Source organism: Oryzias latipes (assembly GCF_053564925.1).
Source record: "Oryzias latipes strain Hd-rR chromosome 1 unlocalized genomic scaffold, Olatipes_Hd-rR_3.1 chr1_Y".
NCBI lineage: Eukaryota > Metazoa > Chordata > Actinopteri > Beloniformes > Adrianichthyidae > Oryzias > Oryzias latipes.
The window spans coordinates 8,926,426-8,934,089 of record NW_027616335.1 but is presented as its reverse complement, the minus strand read 5'-3'; positions in this window follow the sequence as shown (position 1 = coordinate 8,934,089).

Below are 7,664 nucleotides of genomic sequence, written 5' to 3'. Positions count from 1 at the left end.
CCCACTTGAGTGTCGGAAAGAAAAGAATAAGCCTTAACAACCCCCAAAGTAACCACAACCCTAATACACATCCTTTGGAAATGAAATAAAAGACATCACACATTTCTATTTTTCAGTCACTTCTCTGGCACGTACAAAACTCGAATCACAACAAAAACAGTGATAATGAAGACAGTAGACACAGAGGTGTGTTCACATCTGGCTAACATGTGTCAGTCAGATGTGAATGGGACTCATGTATTTAATTACTCCCTTTAGAAACACGCAGCATTTATTTATGTGCACTCGTTTCTTATAATTATATTTAACCATTCAAGAACTTCAGAAAAATTACATGACCAGTAAAATTGGATAATATTTATATCCCCGAAATAATTGCAACAATATTGCTTTTGGTAACAGAGTATAATCAAGAAAAACAGACGTTTTCTTATTTGAAGGAGGGGGTCAGAAGTCTGCAGCTTACTCTGATGATGTGCAGTTGACCTTAAGAATGACTGAGGAGCTTAGTTTTGGCTAGATAGACTCATTCCCAAATTATAACATTAGAACATGTCATTAGAAGTTACACAATTTTTTTTGTGGTTAATAAGAAATGGAAATTATAGTACTCCTCAAACGTTCTATCCTCTCCTCTCATTTTGTAAGGTTTTGCTTCAATTGAGCCTTTCTTCATAGTTATCTTCTTAAAGAGAAAGAAGAGAATTAGTTCTCTAGAGGACCTAATGTTTCCTTTTTTCCTTTCAGAAAAAGGTTGGAACAAACTCTTATACATTCTTTGCAAAATTTTATTGTCTTCAAAAACACAACACTAGTTTATTCTCTAAGACTTTTGCATTTTGAAATGATTGCTGCCACATTTCTGAATAGGCAAACAATAGAGAAAACAATAAAAATAAAGGAAATGAGTTGAAACCTATTGAGAATTTAAATTAAAAAAACTCTGGATAACGACTTTTTACAAAATTCCAATAAAGCCTTTGCTTTTTTTTAAAAATAAAGTAGGTTTAGAAAAATGTTTTGATTTTTCACATAGCTGCTCTCTTCTATACAAATATCCACGTCATGTGCCACTCTATGAACAAATAATCTCATGGACTTTCTTCAGTGAGTTTTTGATATAAACCGTGTATGCTGTGTGCAAAGCCTACCTTCCCACAATCACACGGCTCACCCTCAGAATGACAGCACACTTGGCTGTACGCCTGCTTTTGCCCTCTGAGACAAACAAACACGCATCCACAAGCTGCAGTCAGCATTGAGGCAAACTATCCGTATTTGCATGTTTCCACTGACAGTCTGCAGCAATTATTTCAGCAAAGAAAAGAACATGTTCAAGAGTACTCCTGGCATTATGTGGCAGCCCTTCATGTGCTGCCAAGTTGTAGATATGTTTTGACACCCCATCTCCTTCCAGAAGTTTTCTACAACCTCGGAGTAGAACTGATGCTAGCCTGAGTCCTGATAAGTGTCCTGAGCTGAAGCCTCATCTTAAATTCAGTGCTGGAAAAAAAAATATGGTTTTGTTGTGGCTTGACTGATCATCAGACTCACAGCAGCCGATTGAAAGATGTGTATTTTTTAAAAGAAAAAGCTCATAATTATCAAATAAACAAGACAAATGAACAAATGTTGTCTGGGAAATCTTTCTTTTATTATTGGAGGGAAGAAAAAGTCATGAATCAAAGTCATCTCCATCTTCTCAGCCAAGAACTGTTTAAATAAACTTAAAAACATACCATTCATACCAAAAGAATAGAGTTCACCAAGGCATCTCGTTCAGTTTGTCTTCTCCAAAACTGTTGCCTTAATCCTATAACCTTTTGTTTGACTCACAACCACCCACTCCAACACATACTGGAAGTCAAACATACTGGAAGTAGGCTCTGATATCTGCAAATATCCTAAATGGACCTTCAACAAGGCATCATCCCACACCAGGAAGAATAAAGAGTTTCTTGAAAGAATTTAAGAGGAACACTAAATACAAGGCAACTTCAAACCCAGCAACACTCTGAAACAGAATCTGGTTCACCCCAAAGATCCTGAACTCAAAGAAAAAATAAGCATTGCAGTGTATGAAGTCCAGTGCAGTGAAGAATGTTCAGAGCTGTACATCAGAGAAACAACACAGCCATTACATAACACACGAGAAACAAACAGTTTCTCAGTCAGGACCGCTTTGGGTGGTTTGATCAAACTTAAAAGACAAAGGACACTAATTTGAAGACCAAAACGCACAGATTATTGACAGAGAAAACAAATGGATTCAAAAAGGGGACAGAGAAGTAATACATTCATATGTTAATAACCCTTACCTCAACAGAGGTGAAGGTCTCAAACACAATTCCTCTCCTTTACCATGTCATTACCTATTTACCTGTCATTAGTACCTAAACAGACTCCTGACCATACCCAACGTTCATACAGGCTATGGCTGAGGCTATGGGGGATTACAAGAAGAGAGGCGTGTACTTTTGTTCCTCTTCTTTGTTTTTGTTTATAAGACATCATATTGCAGGAATGTGGGTGTCCCACCTGGAGGATACATATGTTGACTAAATCCTGCACTGCTCAGACTGATGAAGCCATTTGGATGAGCTGCAAAATGTTTAAAGGAAAAAGATTATAAATCCAGTTGCCATGACTCAACTTCAGGATAACATCACCTGGATGAATGAAAACCTTTACCGGTCTGTCCAGAAAGCAGGCCTTTGTGCCACCACTGTTGCAGTCACTATCTTATATGATCTGGGATCACATTTTTAATGGTGCCTAATGTACTTTCAATTGCAGTTTAGGTAATGACAAAATTTTAATCGCAAGCTGCATTGCTACATTCAACTTGATTTAAACTTAAATGGTCTTTATTGATCCCTGAGAGGAACTAAATGTAATTCAGTCAATGATGAAAAGTGAAATGTTATTAGTCTTGGGGGAAAATGGAATAAACAGCTCCACAGTTAAAGAATGTTGCCGTTCAAAGACACTTCAATGGTGTCTGTGGATTGTCCTAAATGTGCTTTAACTTTGTGTAGGTTGGGATCTAAATCTAACCACAAAAAAATGGAGAAAAAAAAAAAGTAACTTATTAAGGAGGTTATTCACACTGATCAATAATCGGTGTTGTATTTTCTGATCTCATCCCTAGTGACAAAGAACCAGCTTTTGTAATTACCTTTTCCAAGAGTTCCTGAAAAGGAACAAGAACAATGCCATAGTGGATTAATTGTGAATATTGCTGTTGCCAAGAAACTCTCCTCTGGTTTAAAAAAACGAAAAGCATGAAAGTGGAAACAAGCTATTTAAAACAGAATTCTTCATGGACATAAAAGCATGAGCTCCTATGAAAACACAAAGGAAACCAAAGGCTCTTGGGCAATGTCAATGTAGTAATTCAAGCATAAAGTGTTTAATATTGCACCTTGCCTTTAACAATTTAATATTGTGTAGGCAGGTGCCATTTAAAAAACAAGTTGTACAAAAGGAAAACCCCTCAGGAGGAAAGAAAACAGTAATACTGGGATTAGGAAGAGCTGTATTCTAGTTTACTAAAATAGGGGAAAAAAAGGCAGCAAGGGTCCTAAATGAGTATGGTTAGATACAAATAGTACACAGAAAAGCAAATGTTTGTGGTTTGCTTTATATAATGTCTTATTAGGTTTTATGTTGATGACATTCAACAAACTCATTTTGAAGTCACTGCACAATAGAGCCAATGTGCTTACGGTTCAATTTAGTGTTTTACTCTTTTAGCAGTAGAAGAACTTTAATGACAAATATTGCTACTTTGCAGATATTATACTGCAGGACAGGACATTCATCACAGCGGTTGTTTCTAGGTTGATAACACTGACACTTTGAATTTTAAAATGTAAACATTGTCAGGTCTCAGCTATAGAGGCCAAGATGGACCATAACAACAAAAACACAATCAAATAACACTACACAAAGAACAGCAAAAATACGCAATAAAACTGTTGCGGGTATATTAGAGCTATGCTTGTGTTTATCTAGGGTCTAATTTGAGTCACTGTGTGTGTCCATATGTATGTTTTAATATTTCTTTGCACATACTTAATTGTTGTTTTCTTTCATTCCCAACCTAACTTTACTGGTGCAACAAAAACGGCTATCAATATTGGAGCTATCCTGCTGTAAAGTGTTGAGCCTGACGAGGAAATAGAAGATGTACATGGATCTATTAGACTACAATTCTACAATTGAATGCATCAGAAAAAAACAGATTAGTGAGCTCGTGGCCCATTCAGTGTATTTTCTACATAACAGTTACAACCTTTTAAAACATTTTTTCATCTGATTTACAACAGTTTGAATAAAGAAAGCCCAGAAATGCAATTTAGACCTAATTATCTTTAAAGAAAAATGCCACAAGAACATGTTAAAAAAATTTCACTTTATAAAAGATGGAAGCAGCCTTTTTGTTCTTGTTTTTGTGCAATGATTGCATAGATTTTTTATTTTTCCCCGCATTTACTAAAAAATTGTTTCCTTCAAACCATCAGCCTCCTCCTAACAGACGTTTACCTAATGTACCTACCGAGCATTTAACCTAGATTCCATGATGCCATTTGCTGAAATTCCAGCTCAGGTACCTTTGTAATCTTATAACACCCTTACTGGTACCACCATTCCAAAAAAAAATAGACTCAAATGGCCATTTTATTATTACAGTTTAGGTGCAGTTAACTTCTCCAAGAAATGTCAGATCTCGGTTCCTTAAGAACATCATGCGGACGTATAAGCACGTAAGGGTAATTTTTTCATTTTTCAAAATAATAATACATTTCACTGAAAAAGCCCCTCTCAAGACACTCTTTAGAGTGAACAGATTAAAATTAAATTATTTAGATATAGTGGAAACCAAGTTATGTCATTTATGATATTTGAAAATACTCACACATTTTCAATTACAAGTGTCTTGCCCTGTGAAATCCTTTTGGGGACAGATAGTTTTTCTAATGGAGTCGGGTTCCTCCTTGGAGTTTGTCACAATCACTCCATAAAGTCAAAAGCAAGTATGGTTGATCTTTTCACTCTTTAAACATTTAGTGACAGCAGCAAACATTTTTTCTTTGTTCTGACCAACAGACTTAGGTTGACAAATCTGAATCCTCACTGAATTTTTGTCTACAAAGGTTTTATAGTTTTATTGAATAACATTTCATTTCTTGAACATTTGTTGTTTTTATAGTATTTTTTACTAAGATATTTTGATTTTTGAATTATTTTTTTTATTTGCTTTTTGGATGTGCTAGTGTTGTTATGAATGCAGGCAGATGGCTGCTTTTAAATTTCCTTTCATTCATTCATTCATTCATTCATTCATTCAATCATTTATTCATTCTTTCATTTATTCATTTATTCATTCGTTCATTCATTCATTCATTCATTCATTCACTCAAAAATATTAAATTTATTTAGGAAAAACAAACAGATTTTAGGCCAAAATAATGGTTTTACCATTGTTTTACTGCTGTTAAATGTTTAAGACAGATCAAACCTTACTTTAACAGTAATTCCCATGCAATAGTTAGGTTGCTGGTTACACATTTCCCATTTTTTAGAATTTAATAAGACAATAAAAACATTCACTTAAGGAAATTATCTATCTATTTTCTCTCCCATCCCATGCATAGCATGGGGCAAGGTAATAAGCAGAAGTATTAAAAATGAACAAATTAAATTGCCGGAAATGTTAAAGTTCACTCCTGCCCTTGTGGGAAACTTTTGAAAACACGTGATTTCTTAGAGCAAAGACCAAACCAGGCAACCAGTTTGGGAATATGATCAATAATGCTAACTTTTATTGATTTTTCTGCAGTAAAAAAAGATTTCCTCCCATTCTTTCAAAAGTTTAATATATGACCCAGTTGCAGTGAGGAATTCTTAATAACTGGAAACAGAAAAGTGAAAAAAATAATGATCAAAGAAGTATTCTGGGGGCTACTTTCCTGACGATGTATGTATTTTTCACTCAGATGTCATCTATTTTTGTTTACTTATTTATCAATACTAGAGAGAAAAGGAAATCCATCATTTTTCACAGTTATTTATTAGTTCAATTGCCTGACAGCGAACAATGCGGCAAAAACAGCTGAATGACACTGGCATATTGTGACAAATCAACACTCCAGAGATTGATGCATTTTTCATTTATAGATTTTTATCATCTGGTCTTTCAAAAAGCTCTCCTGCCCCCCAGTGTCCAAACTGTAAAAAAATAAAAAAATGAATCATCTAACAGCTGGTGCTTTTAAATTAGCCTTTACATCCGTTCTGACATTAGAAAATGTTTTATTAAAAATATATTACTTAAAGGCCAATGAAAATACAAATATCAATGTGTGCAGTCATTCTGATTCTTGACATTGGTTTTGGCATCCAAAATCATATTTTGGCGCTAAATACGCAATTTTTCTATGTATTTTTAAGGTAAAGTGTTGTACTTAGTAAAAATGTAATTGATTTTTAAGTGATCAAATAGTGACTGATCTCAGGAAAAACACAAATGGGGAATAGTCTTCCACCTAGTGGTAATGTTGTACAGTTACAGACAAAGACAAACTATTACAGGGAGTGATGTCTGCCTTCTACTCTCTCTTTTTCTCTTGTCTGTCTTTCTATCTGCTGTCCATCAGAAACAATAGTAGAACAAAGTTTAGAAAATGAGTCCTGACTGTTTTGTGGGAACAATTAAATTGACTTTGCAAGTTTTAAATGCACTCTAAGTGAACTTAGAATTTCATTAAGTCATGAGAAAAAAGGTTTAAAGTGTTTCTGTTCTTTAACCTAATTCTATTGTTTTACTTGTGCCCCTTAGATGCAGTTTTAGATACTGAACAAGACAAAAGATAAATAAAAGCAAAGAAAAGTCAGTCAACCCTGAGCAGTTTGGAGACATTAGGTCCACTGCTGTTTTTTCCCTTCATTTCTTTCCCTAACTTCTTTTTTTAATGAGACACTTGAAGAAGTGAAGGAAATGGGGCCCACTGTAACTGTGAAGGCAGTTAAAAGTTTCAGAGGGGTCTCATTCAAGCTGTAAAAAAAGTCCTCTTTCACAGAGAAGATGGTTATTCATTTGTTAAAGTAAGCGTTCATTTTCTAGATACAACTCTCCTTGTTCAAGGTTGCAGGATTCTGCCGAACCCAATTTAGGGAAAGGGTGATGAACCGGTCCACCGTACAGATGCATGGTGGATTTTTTAAGAGTGGAGGAAGTCAGAGTTATCAGAAGAAATCTGTAAACCATCCATTTAGAAGGGGTAAATTAGTAATACAATTATAACAAAATACAAACTATTAAACCAACCCTAGCTGTTTTACTATACATGTCCTTCTATATATAATAATGATTAAAAAAACAACATTCAACACATTTCTAAATGATTAAATCCCCACGAAACAGCCTAGGATATTTGATTGATGCTTTTTAACAAAGATGAATGATGGATGTATTTTTACAAAACATTTCTAAATTAATTTTCTGATTTATGACTTTCTTCTTTTTGAATTACTCTTAGAAAAGCAATATAATTTTAAGATGAACAGCATCATTGCTACGGAGCAAATTAAAGGTGGTATCTGACAGCTGTCAGTTATTCTTATTTCCTATGTTAAAATTGACCATCATTTTTAATGCA